The sequence below is a fragment of the Balaenoptera borealis genome, assembly GCF_965194805.1.
Source record: "Balaenoptera borealis genome assembly, chromosome: 6".
Lineage (NCBI taxonomy): Eukaryota > Metazoa > Chordata > Mammalia > Artiodactyla > Balaenopteridae > Balaenoptera > Balaenoptera borealis.
In genome coordinates this window covers 83,540,600-83,553,798 of record NC_138863.1, presented here as the reverse complement: position 1 = coordinate 83,553,798, position 13,199 = coordinate 83,540,600, and the positions used below count along the sequence as shown (strand labels likewise).

Sequence of the window (13,199 nt, the reverse complement as noted above, 5' to 3'; positions counted from 1 at the left end):
TCCATTCAATTTTTGCAAACTTTTTTATTCTTTTTGCTTCAGTTTGGATAGTTTCTTTTGCTATGTTCTCAGTTCATTAATCTTTTCTTCTGCAGAGTCTATCCTGTGGTAAGCCCATCTAGCAAATTTTCATGTTAGCTATTCTATTTTTCAGCTCTAGAGGTTCCATTTCATACAGTTTTAACTTCTCATTATGGTCATGTTTTCATTTAAATATTGAGTATATTTTTAATAACTTTTTAAAGTTCTTGTTTCCAAATTCTTTATTTTATCTTTGGCTATATTTCTATTAACTGATATTTTTTTCCTCTTTATGAATCACATTTTATGCTTCTTTATATGCCTACTAACTCTTCAGTAAGAGGCCTGATGAATACTGTTATTTAATATCTGGATTTTATAGTGTTACTTTAGAAAGTTTCAAATTTAGTGGTAAGAAGCAGTTAAATTACTCATGGATCAGTCTGATAGATCCATGATACGTTTTTAAGATTTCTTTTGGCTTGTTTAGAGTAATCTTTACTCAAGTGTAGCTTGGACCTACTTCCTGGTATCCTACATAATGCCTCAGGTGTCCAAATAGATCTCTTTATTCTGCATGATGGAAACTCCCAACTTTGTGTGAGCTCTGGGAATTATGTGATTTATAAATCCCTTGATATTTGTTGTCTCATAAGGTTTCACTCTGCACACACATCTATCACCATTCAGCAACAGATTGAAGGCAAGCCTATGCATATTTCAAGAACTATTTTTCTAGAACTCTTTTTCTTCATAGTTTCTAACTCTTTGATACTCTCTGTTATGTAAATTCAAGTTTGTTCAACCTCTCCAAATTCTTCCCTCTCTACCTCCTGAACTGCCCCCCTGTACTATGGAAAGTCATTTCATCTAAAAGCCAGAAATATCCATCTAAAAGCCAGGAATATCTCAGAGCACACCTCAATTGTTTCCTTCTCTTAGAGTTCACAGTTCTGTATTGTCTGTTGCCCAGTATCCGAAACCAGTTATTATATATTTCATCTAATTTTCTAGTTGTTTACAGTGGTAAGGCAGGACTAATACCAGTTACTTCATCATGGCAGAAGTAGAATTCTGCAAATTTTAACATATATAATAATGTTAATTCTATATAACCTAGGATCTTTCCAGTTCCAGAGGGATTATACATCTTTTCTCGATTACTCAGCCCAATGGAAGAAATCACAGATTATATGGTTAAATCTTCTCAACATTTAAGACTTGTTTCCTCACTACCACTTACAGCTGATATATTGTACTTGAGTTTCCTGGCTTATTTTTTCTTGATGGTATCTTTCAAACCTACTCATTTCCTTTTCCACTCCCACTTTAAATATAATCATCTCGGGCAACTGCCAAAATCTCCTGTTTTTCTTAACTCATCTTTTTTTTCACCATATCACAAGTAATTTCAAAATTATAATTCTTCAAATATCACTTCCACCGTTCAACTAGCATATTCAATTTGATCAACAATCTAGACTGGCTCTGTGGCCTACAACTTCAAATAGCATCTGCCTGCCCCTTCACAGAATGTGTACATGTAGAGCATAAACTACTAAGCGGGATTAGCAGACATTTATTCAATCATTCATTCATCCAATACTTCCAATATACCAATTACTTTGTTATGCACTGGAGATTCAAAACTAACAATTCAGCAGGGGACCCAAACAAATCAATATTATAAATATTGTGATAGTACAATACAAGATAAAAATATCCAGAGTAAGTTTTACCACCCTATATGTGGCAGTCAGTGAAAGCTTCACAGTATTAATGGCTATGTTTAATCTTAAAATATGAGTAGCAGTGGAGAGGGCATTCCAGGCAGAGAAAATAGTATGAGAACAGGGACACAGAAGGGAGATCTAGCATGATGTAAGTGGAAACTGCAGACAGTTCATGTATTTCATGAGCATTAAGTCAAAGGCAGAGGGCAACAGATATGTCCAGAGTACATGCAAGAGAAAGTTCAAGGAACCAATTATTTACTACATTTCAAAGCTTAGATTTTAACAAGATGCTGAAGGATTTTTAATCAAGAGAGTGATATATTCAGATTTTTGTTTTTTAAAAAAAACCTTTCTGGATATTTTATTGAAGATAAAAAATTAATAGGACAGGAGTGGAAGCAGGCAAGTTGTTGAGAGTCTAAGCAAGTGATGGAAAGTCTGAACTATGCTAGTTGTATATGACGATAAAGAGAAAGGAGTGATGGTAAACTTAACACTATGTAGTAATTTATAGGACATGAGGGGTGAAGGTATAACTGAAGTACCTAGGTTGACTCCCTTTCTAGATGTGGTAGCAACTGAGTGGATAATTGTGTCATCTACTTCAGATGACACAATTAACACAAAAGGAAGTGCATACTGAAGGGTGGTTTAAAAAATGATTAGTCACAGTTTGTTTATCTGGACATCTGAGGTACCTACGACATAGCCAGTTGAAAAGGTCACATATGTGATTAGACATAAATCCAAAGTATATTTATATAAAACTTAAAAGCTATCACCCCACAGTAGGTAGCTGAAACTATGAGAGAGTAAAATACCCAAGAGACAATGTGCGAAGTAAAGAGAAAGGCATCAGCATTTAGAGGTCAGGCAAAGGCATAGAAGCACCATGTTTCAGCTAAAGTAAAAATAACTTGGCTATAAAACATCGCTCATATTTTTATTCCACATTCTCCTAAGGTAAGGGATATAAAATACATACTTCATTAATTAAGGTGGCCCTATATTGGCTTTATCCCATGATGTAGTAGATAGCTGATCCACTGATGCCCTTGAAAACTCAGGTAGTTGAGGTGTACCTCTTAGCATTTCAATTTTCCACTCTGTACTCATCCCTAAAACTGCAAGGTTCTTGTCTCAAATTCTTAGTGGTCTCTTTAAATTCCCCTCTCTTCATTTGAGGTACAGTCAGAATACTCCTTACTCCTTCCCTCTTGGGAGAAGATGTGACTCAAAACATGGTGAGAGCTTTAAAAGGCATTCATTTGACTCTTGTCCTCCTTTGGAACTGATTCTTACCTCTTTTATCATGTGGTATCTAGTGTTTTCTTGGTGCCTGTTATAAAGCTACTGTAACATTAAAGTATACGTCTGTCTCTCCTACAGGAGCATGAGCTCCGAAATGAGAAGAGTGATTTTTTTAAAATCTTTGTATCCCCAGTTTTTATCACAAGGTAAGAACTGAGAAAACAGTAGTGTTAAAATGAACATCTAGAAGTGAAGGAATGGCATATGAATAGAGTATGATATCTGGTATCTTGTTTGGTGGATTCAAAGCCCCCCACTGGAGAAAACCATTTTAATTATTTGGGGCAGAGAGATACAGTGTCTCTCAAATTCAGAGAAAGATTAAATTGTGTTAATAGAGATATATCTTTTAATTCATTGATTTGAAGCTGAAAGGGATCCCTATCAAAAACCTCAAAACTCAGATCTATGAATGGACATTACAAAAAGGGATATGGGCTCAGAGTTGAAAAGGGTGACTGTAATAATTATACAAAGATGAAGACAATTCACTTGATCTTCAAGGCATAATTCCAGGAGTCACTCTTGCATACAGTATTTTGTTTTATTATAAAAGGAGATTTTTACAGATTCTTAAGTAAAATTTTTTCAAACAAAACTTTATATAACCAGAATCTGTCTATCTTTAAATAAATGCTTTGAAATATTGGCCCATGTCTAGGGAAAAGTACTAGATGGTATAAGCTTTATTTGATGAAAAAGTAAACAAAAGTTATTCCTAAATTCAATTCCCCTCCAAATTTCTAGACTACCACACACAAGAATGCAGCCTACTTTTTCATAACTAAAATCTGAAATAATGATATCTTACTCAAGAGACCAACATAGTTCATTTTTCATTCTGATGGGTATCTCATTTATTAGGCACAAAATTCATGGTGCTCCAGTGCCAAGAATTACTAAGCAACAGAACATATGTAGGCGGATGTGATGTTTGCATATTCAAACAATATGACATTTACACCAAGATCAGAAGTATATTATATTTGAAAGAGAGTAACAGTAACAGAACAAAAGGTAGTAATATTCTTTTATTTTATAAGGTACCATTCACAAAAGTAACTCCATGATCTTAAATAACACTCTCCTAGAGAAAACAAGCAAATCCAGAGGGACATTCACATCTCCCCACGTTTAGTTCCTCCTAAACGCCAGAAAGTAAAACATACTGCTTGAAGCAATTTTTGTGCCTTCTATAGCATAACACCTATTACAGCGTGAATACAGGAACTGCCTATCAGCCTGAGCAGAATACTAACTATTTTACAGCATCGAAATCAGGAAATATTCTGGAGTGTTCTACTCAAGACATTTCCCTAGGGACCCTGGAACTTGGCAACTTTCTCTGATAGGCAGCTACTTCTGTTCCCATGCTCTCTCTCTGCTGAATACAGGAACCAACGATCAAGACAAGGTTGAATGTCTGAATAAACGTAACTATTTCCTCACACGGGGAAAATAAATTCCCAATGCCAAATATGTGAGCCAGCCCCGTTCATACTGATGTGTGGTTTAAGGCAGTGACCTCAACACAGTGTCGCTTTGAGGCAACCACCCACGTGCCCATTTCAGTTGTACAACTTTTAACACAAATACAGACTTATTAAAATAAGTGAATGAGGAAACATTTTTAAACGAAAATCTCCAGAACACGTCACCCAACAAGATGGGTCATTCTGTAAGCATTATCAATAATACTTAGTGAAACACAGTATTTTATACAGGCTAAAATTCCATGTTTAACAATAGGTATACATATGCTTAAAACATCAAATATTCCTTCATATTCTTTCTAAATGTCCTCAGCTGATACTTTTCATGGTTTCTTGACAGAGGTCATTAGATTTCTAGATAGAAGAGCTTCCTCCGGCAGTATTTTGCTACAATGATTTCTCCACTAAACTTGTTTTGAAAAGAGTTAAAGGTTCTTGAAGAACTGTACCCCTCCTTCCTTCCCAGTGAACGGATTTTATAATGACTTTTATAATTTGCTTAAAGATTTAAATATGCCAGCTACATTTCTTGAGGGATCATTCCCTGTTCATAACCCTCAGGGAAACTGCACCTAACTACTGAGGGTGGAAAGCAACCTTTTTTCCTGTACAGGAAGATTCGAGGTTCATTATAAGCATGCTACTATCCTGTATTACACTGGGTCCTAAACTGGGGATTACAAAAGGAACAAGAAAATAAAAACCTAGCAACAACCGCTGATAATTTTTTATTTTTAGAACTGCTGTATGTTTGCAAATCACGACTGTTGACAACAACCCTATCTGTAGAGATTTCCATCAGTATGGCAGGAATACGGTAGCTATCATCATATGGAAAGCTGATGCGTCACTGGAATTTGTTAGAATGAAGCTCTGTGCACTTTCCCCATGTGCTCCTTGTTATTTGAATTGATTTCTACAACTGCGAATAGTGGACCTATAGAAGGATCTCTCACCTCTCCTGAATTTAGATGGACCTGACAGTTATATCATATAAAAGATGTCCAGTATATAAGAATTTGCTCTTCAGATTATTTTTAAGTAGTAAACTGAACCATTTTCAAATAAAGACACCGAGAGTTAGAAGCGGAAGAGGCCATTCTGAAAGCAAAGCAAAAGTATACTTGAACTACTCTCAGAAAAATATTTCTATTTTATGATTAAATCTCCAGAAATGTTCAATAACATGATAATAATAGCAATACAGGCCCTCAGTTCCCCCTGAATAAAGAGTTCCAAACGAATAAATAAGTAAAAGACCATTTGCAACAAACTTACCCGGGTCGCTTATTTCTGCGCTTCATCCGAGATTTCGTGAATAGAGGTCGCAAAGATGAGCCCTAAGTCTGAATTTTTAAACAAGCTTCTACCACCATTTTGCTGCACCTCAAGTTCTGGAAAACACTAGATAAAAATTTGGAAACCAGAAATTAATCTTATCAGTTAAACTATTCTAATAATAATCACTTGATTTTAGATTCACTAGCCCTTCTATTTCTTTACCCCCTGGGGGGTGGGTGTCTCCCAGTGACTCAGGTCTCCCACTTGCGGAAGAGCAGCACGACCTTGTCCTTCCCCCACCCAGCAAAACCTCACCTGCTCGGAACCCCACTCCTCAGGACCCTTCTTTCCTCAAAGCGCTGGTTTTTATAGTCCCAGGAACCAGCAACGCCAGCTCACATGGAACTTGTTAGAAATGCAAATTACTGAGCCTCTCCGCAGACCTTCAGAATCAGAAACTCTAGAGGGGGGCATGGCAACCTTTCGTTTAACTAGTCTTCCAGGTATTATGAAGTGGGCTGCTGTTTGAGAAGCACTGCTACAGAAGAAGGGCTACGTTAGTAGGAGAAAATGTATCCATCTATATTAATTCCAGATGTCATCTCTCACAGATAACATTTGCATTTCACAGAGGCCTTCTAGGCTGAAGTAAGAGTAAACAATTAGGGTGAAAGAGTTCAGGTGCCACAGATGCGAAAAGGGAGCGACTCTGAATCTGAATCATGGAGGCCTGTTAAAATTACAGCTTTTAAGTGACTTACTTTACTTTGTGCTTGAAAGCACAGTCTAGAGAAATAGGTCTCAACCCTGTTTACCTTGAACTCTCTTCAGGTGTTTTGTTTTTGTTTCTGTTTTTGTTTTTACCTTAATTTAATTTCTGGGGCTGGAAGCGCCCAGGTGAATCTAATATGTAATCAGGTTTGCCGTGCACTAGCCTTGGTCCCGGGAGTCTCACAATTCAGCCTGCATCAGAATAACCTGGAGGGATTGTTACAGGAAGGACTGCTGGGCCCACCCCAGAGGTTCTGAGTCAATAGGTCTAGGGTGGGGCAGAGAATCTGCATTTCTAAAAAACTTTATTGGGGCTGGTTCTGGGAGGAAAATCTGAGAATCACTGCAGTGACCCTTGCTATCAATTCCATTTGCCTAAAGCAGAGGAATAGGTTGCGAGTCTACAGCCACAACATTTGAAATGCAGTCAGGGTAATATTTAAATTCATGAATTTGTAAGTTGTCTCATTCACTCCTGCAACAAATGTGGTTACATGTACTCACTAGGTCCACCATCTCTTTCATAAGCACAGCAAACACTGAGATCAAAAGGAAATTCAGTTTAACAGTGCAACACTTCACTTTTTCCAAGGCAATTTATCTAACACCTTCACTTTTAAAAGCAAAACAATTCCCTGGAAAGCAAAACAGATCCTACCTAGTACAAAATCCATGCGGTCAAGAGAATTTCCTTTACACAGAGGGAGAGCACGCCAGGTGCTTCCTCTGAGTCAAATTACTCCTAATTTATTTCAAATTCCAATTGGGTTGATAATCTGATTTCTTGGTGTGCAGCAGATTAAAATCAGAAAGTTGCAGGCTGAGCAACTGATACAGGAAGCAATAAATGAAAGCTAATAGTTTAAAAGCAGAAACAAAAAAATGATAAAAAGCAAACAGAGGAAGTTAAGATTTGAAGAACTTCAGGACACTTACATTTAAATGCTCCTTTAAAGTAACACTGAATTCCTAACAGAAACAGGTGCATCCACACAAATGTAAGCAGCTGGGTGGAAATGTATTAAGAAGGGAGCTGCTCAAGGGCAAGGAGAATAACCTCAACTCACGGGATGCATCGACTATTGGTAAGACACTGCTCTGGTGCTTTTCCATGAACTAAATTAATCTAATTCTTATTATCACTCCTGTGGAGTAGTCACAATTACCTTTATGCTCACTTTATAGATAAGGAAAATAAAGCATGGAGAGATGAAGTAATTCACCCCAGATCACATGGCTGAAAGTGCAGAGAGGATACTTGAACCTCTGAGAGGGCTGTGCCCCAGAGTCCAAGTAGTTGACCACCCCCCTACCCCCTACCCCCTACCCCCACTCCCTACCCCCACCCCCTACCCCCTACCCCCACCCCCTACCCCCACCCCCTACCCCCTACCCCCACCCCCTACCCCCACCCCCATCCTATCACAGCAGTTTGCTATTAACTACTCATCAGCCTGAGTAAGGCAGTAACCATGGACTGTGTTTGGGGAGACGGGAGTACAAGGGACTAGTTAATGATTTTCTATTTTTAAAAATTATAATATGTTAAAGAAGACAATGTTTGGTTCAAAAGGGGACCTTAAATGTAACTGGAAGAATACTTGGACTATGTGAGACTCTTTAGTTATTGATCAAATTAGTCTTTATCTTATGATTTTAGCAGTTCTACGCTACAAAATGTGTCTCGGGGTGGGGGGGGGGAAATCATTTCCAGAAACTTTGCTAAGAATTTTTGAAGTTATATTTTCAGAACTATTGCAAAACAAATTAAAAGATTGCTTTTTTTTTTTTTTTTTCAGTAGAGCCATCCAGAGCCAAATAGATACATAGCCATTGTGATTGTCAGCCAACAGCATGCAGACTCCATGGGAAATAAAATAACCATCCAAAGAACACAGGCTTCTGTTTGTTGAATTAAAAGAACAGTTCTATTAGCTCTGTGGCAGAGAGAATTAATAAACGTCTGGTCCTGCTGTAACATTCAGCCAGCGGAAAGCCACTTTACAAAGCCTGCAGCATTTCTAACAGTATATTTTTAAACGTTTGTTTGGCAAATTAAATGTGAACATTCCAATCATCAGGACAAAATATTTCAGTTAGTTTCAAAAAAATAAAGTTACAGTTAATTAAAAGTTAAAAATTTTGCTGACAATTCTTTAAATTCTTTCGATTTCTAAGAGTGGATGATTTTCAATGTATATGGGAGAAAAAAGTCATCTGTGGCGAACCTACTCTTATTTGGAGGATGTAAGATTCTTAAGGGACTAAAAAGAGAAATAAGAGTTGGATTGGATTAGTTTAACCTATGATTCAGATTTCTCTGAAAGTCCCAAATCTATCCATGTTTGTTTATTCATCTCACTGTCCCAAGTGAATGAAACTAATCTTTAGATTAATGCTTAGTGTCATTTATGTGAAAATAAACCCTTGGTATTTCTATTGAGAAGGAGGAGGCATTACTTGGAAAATTATTCTGGCCAAAGTTTTCTCTGTCATTCTCCACGGTTAAAGCATTTTTTAAAGTGCTATAGAAAATCTAAAGATGCTTTCCTGAGGAAAATTTGTGCTGTCCCTTCAGTTTACTCTTTTTCAGGAATGATTTTCTTCTGGGTGAGAATACTGCTTCAGTTTTTTCATCTTATTAACATAATGACATCTCTACCTAGTTAGCATTCTTCTGGTCTTCCAAGTATATGAAGCTATATTAAGCCAATAACATATAATATTAGCATATAAGAAATTACAGTGATTTTAAACTGATACTACATGAACTTCTAACTAAAGTTTTCTAGGGAGGGGAAAGTTTAAGGGATACACTTATTCTCAGTTCTAAATTAACACATAAGGTTCACAAGAAGCCTACATATGTGAAGTTCATTGGCTTAATTTCTCATGTAATAACTCACCTTCCCTGAATTGTACCCTCAAATGCTTTGACCTTGAATTCACCTAATCTCCTTATTTTAAAAAGTCACATGCCAACCACCTCTATATTTATTTAAAAGTGACTACAGAGAGCAGTATTCATTACATTACCTTGTACCTCCTACATAAAATCCAAGACTATACCTTTTTCCTTAAAACCACTTCTTCATTAAGGAATTTGAATCTTCCCATATTTCTCTTTTTGCCACAGACACTAGGAAACTCCGAGGCAAAACTAATGCTCGGTGATAGCAAATATATGGGACTTCATGGTCAGAACACTAATTTGTGTCCAGGATATTGACTTAATCATTGTTACTTACTTTTGGCATATACGTCTTTAGGTCTTTTCAAAAGTGTTTTAAAAACTCAACATCAGGGCTTCCCTGGTGGCGCAGAGGTTGAGAATCTGCCTGCCAATGCAGGGGACACGGGTTCGAGCCCTGGTCTGGGAAGATCCCACATGCCGCGGAGCAACTGGGCCCGTGAGCCACAACTACTGAGCCTGCGCGTCTGGAGCCTGTGCTCCGCAACAAGAGAGGTCGCGATAGTGAGAGGCTCGCGCACCACGATGAAGAGTGGCCCCACCTCGCCGCAACTAGAGAAAGCCCTCGCACGAAACGAAGACCCAACACAGCTAAAAATAAATAAATAAATAAAAATAAATTTAGAAAAAAGTATCTATAAAAACTCAACATCAGTATTTTTTTTTTTTTAATGGAATTATAGAGTATGTCTCTTTTGTCTTCAGTTGTTTCTGTTTGGGATATCAATCCATGTTGCTGTGTGCACTGATTTTTTTTTTTTTTTTTAGCTACTTTATTTATTTATTGATTGATTGATTGATTGATTGGCTGTGTTGGGTCTTCGGTTCGTGCGAGGGCTTTCTCTAGTTGCGGCAAGCGGGGGCCACTCTTCATCGCGGTGCGGGGACCGCTCTTCATCGCGGTGCGCAGGCCTTTCACTATCGCGGCCCCTCCCGTTGCGGGGCACAGGCTCCAGACGCGCAGGCTCAGTAGTTGTGGCTCACGGGCCCAGCTGCTCCGTGGCATGTGGGATCCTCCCAGACCAGGGCTCGAACCCGTGTCCCCTGCATTAGCAGGCAGATTCTCAACCACTGCGCCACCAGGGAAGCCCAACATCAGTATTTTTTATCTTTTATGTAAAGTTACAGGTAGAATGTTTTTAAGAAGTTTTACAGGTCAAGTTATTTTAGCTATTATGATGGACCTTCAAAAATGCATTTTTCTCTGTTATATTTCTTTTATTTTGTTCTCTAGAAGTATAATCAATAAACAAACCCTCGCTATCAATCTCCAAAATATATAGTCATATTTCATTTTCAAAACTAAACACCTCCTGTGATGAATTACAGTCATTAGCGAGATGCTTGTACAGAAACTTCAAACCACTCGGAAATGACTGAGTAGCTGACAGAAAAGGTGGGAGGAGGCAGAAGAGTTTCTGTTCCCACTACTTTCTGGTTCTCAAATGTAAATATTTCTGAATCTATGCAGTTCTGCTTGACACTCCATCAAACTAAACTTTTTAAAAGTTTCCAACATTTTTGTTGCTGCTGTTTGATTTCCAAACGAGGAGAGAAAAGACTTTTCTCTCCACCTCAAGCTTTTCCCCAGTACCCAAGGCCGGATACTCTGCCAACACAACCTTATCATCCAGTGTGTGGACAGATCCAATCTTGAGAAGTTAACACCAAGAAGGATGCATTTTACATCTATTAGCATTATTTTATGAGAAACCATGTCATCCAAATTTAGGTTTTAATTAAATCAATGGCCAGGATCTTAGAAGGAAAGCAAGATGAAATGCTGGTCTATCACCACACCACCAAGGCCATGAGATAAAAATTAACTTAACCAGACTTTCCACATTGGTTCTAACCAGAGACCTCAAGATTTCTGGCTATAGAAGTAGGGTTAGGCAATATACAGAGGCATTAAATTCTGGTTTCCCAATCATCAAATTATCCAAAAATTTTAAGTGCTCTTCTGCTTGGAAAAAGTCATTCTAATTTCTTTTCAATTCTTTCCCCATGAAAGAATTTTCCTCTAGCTAGCCTCTTATCTCCTTCCCCAACCTTAGCCCAACCTTTTTTTCTAACTCTTTCTTCTAGTTCAGTAATTTTCAAACTTTAATGAACGTAAGAATCACCATTGAGGGTTTAGTAAACACAGATTGCTGGTCCCATCCCCAGAGATTTTGATTCAGTAGATCTGGTGTGGTACCTGCAAATTCCTGATACCACACATTGAGAATTATGGCTAAGGACTATCAAATCCACCAGAGAGAAGACAGAAATTCCCACCTCACTTAGAGAAGCAATTTAGATGAGTTTTTTTTAATTAATTTTTTTTTGGAGTATAGTTGCTTTACACAGATGACTTTAATGACCTACAGTAGGAGCTGGCAATCCACTGTTTTTTACCCAATCTTAGCCAATTTGATCATTTTCTACATATGGCACAGGGTTGCCAGATAGTAAAACCATATCCAAAGGCCCTGCCAAGCTTCTTAGGCCTGGCTGTTTTCCTGCAGTAATCCTTGTAATCCTTTAAATAAAAATTATTTATCAGGACCTCTCTCCCACCTGCCACTAACCACTATCTTACACTCCCTTTTTATACCCATCCCCCTTAACTCCTTTGCCAAACTAGAGAAGGTTACTATATTATTCAATGTCACAAGAATTTATTTCAAATAAAATCTTTGTGTGTCTGAATGATTCTGCATGTGCTAGTTTGATGTAAGCATATAAAACAGTGAAAGGCAAGTACCGAGCTTCTCAGATATGGGACTGAAAAAGACAAAGGTAAACTTTTTTATCAATACATCTCTATCTCTTTTTTTGTATTGGTAAATAAATTTTTGCACTTTTCTTTTTATTCTTTTTAACACTTTATCCCAAAATTCAACACTAAAAGAACCATGCACTGCTAGAATTTTCTGAAACACTCATGTATTTATTGAAGACACGTGCTGTATATTCATGGTAATAAGTATGTTAATAAGTCTGGGGTGAGAGGAAAAGGGGAGCATTCATGGATAGACGTTTTATGGAAAAACAATGACACATGGAAAGGTAAGATAACTGCCATAGAAAGATACAAAGCAAGTGTGCTAGGGAAGACCAAAGAGGAGAGAGATCACTTCTGACTAGAAATTTGTTAGGGAGTATATAGCAGTTAGTATTTGAGATGGTTCTTCAATAGGAGAAAGAACAGGCCTAAATATGTAAGGGGCAAACAGAGTTAGATGGAATGCATTCCCAAAGAGTCATTTCCAGTGACCCAGTCAACATTCCCATGCCATTCCTATCACTGTGGGCTTAGTGTTTTTCAAGGAAAGACAAGATTTTGGATCAGAATATTTGAGTCCAAGTCCTTAGGCTAGTATAGTGTCATTAATAATAAAAATAAGAGACTTCCCTGGCGGTCCAGTGGTTAAGACTCTGTGCTTCCACTGCAGGGAACGTGGGTTCAATCCCTGGTCGGGGAAGTAAGATCCCACATGCCTGCCATGCGGCGCAGCCGAAAAATAAATAAATAAATAAATAAAATAAAAAATAAAATACCAGGAACTGACAGTAATAAAAGGGAGAGAATATTAAAAAATAATAATAATAAAAATAAATTTTCATGGG

The 13,199-nt window shown here is 37.6% G+C and overlaps 1 long non-coding RNA gene across 3 annotated transcripts in view; it reads right to left on the bottom strand.

Moving 5' to 3' along the window:
* The window catches only part of LOC309631156, a 381,246-nt gene that overhangs the window by 300,669 nt on the left and 67,378 nt on the right, over positions 1 to 13,199 (bottom strand). The window contains exons 1-2 of one of the 3 annotated variants that reach the window (XR_014246107.1): positions 6,158 to 6,696; positions 5,840 to 5,965 (exon numbers count right to left, since the gene is read on the bottom strand). The exons of 1 other annotated variant lie outside the window; for it this stretch is intronic. This is a non-coding gene — a long non-coding RNA (uncharacterized lncRNA). One more of the 3 variants, XR_014246108.1, reaches the window with a different exon arrangement.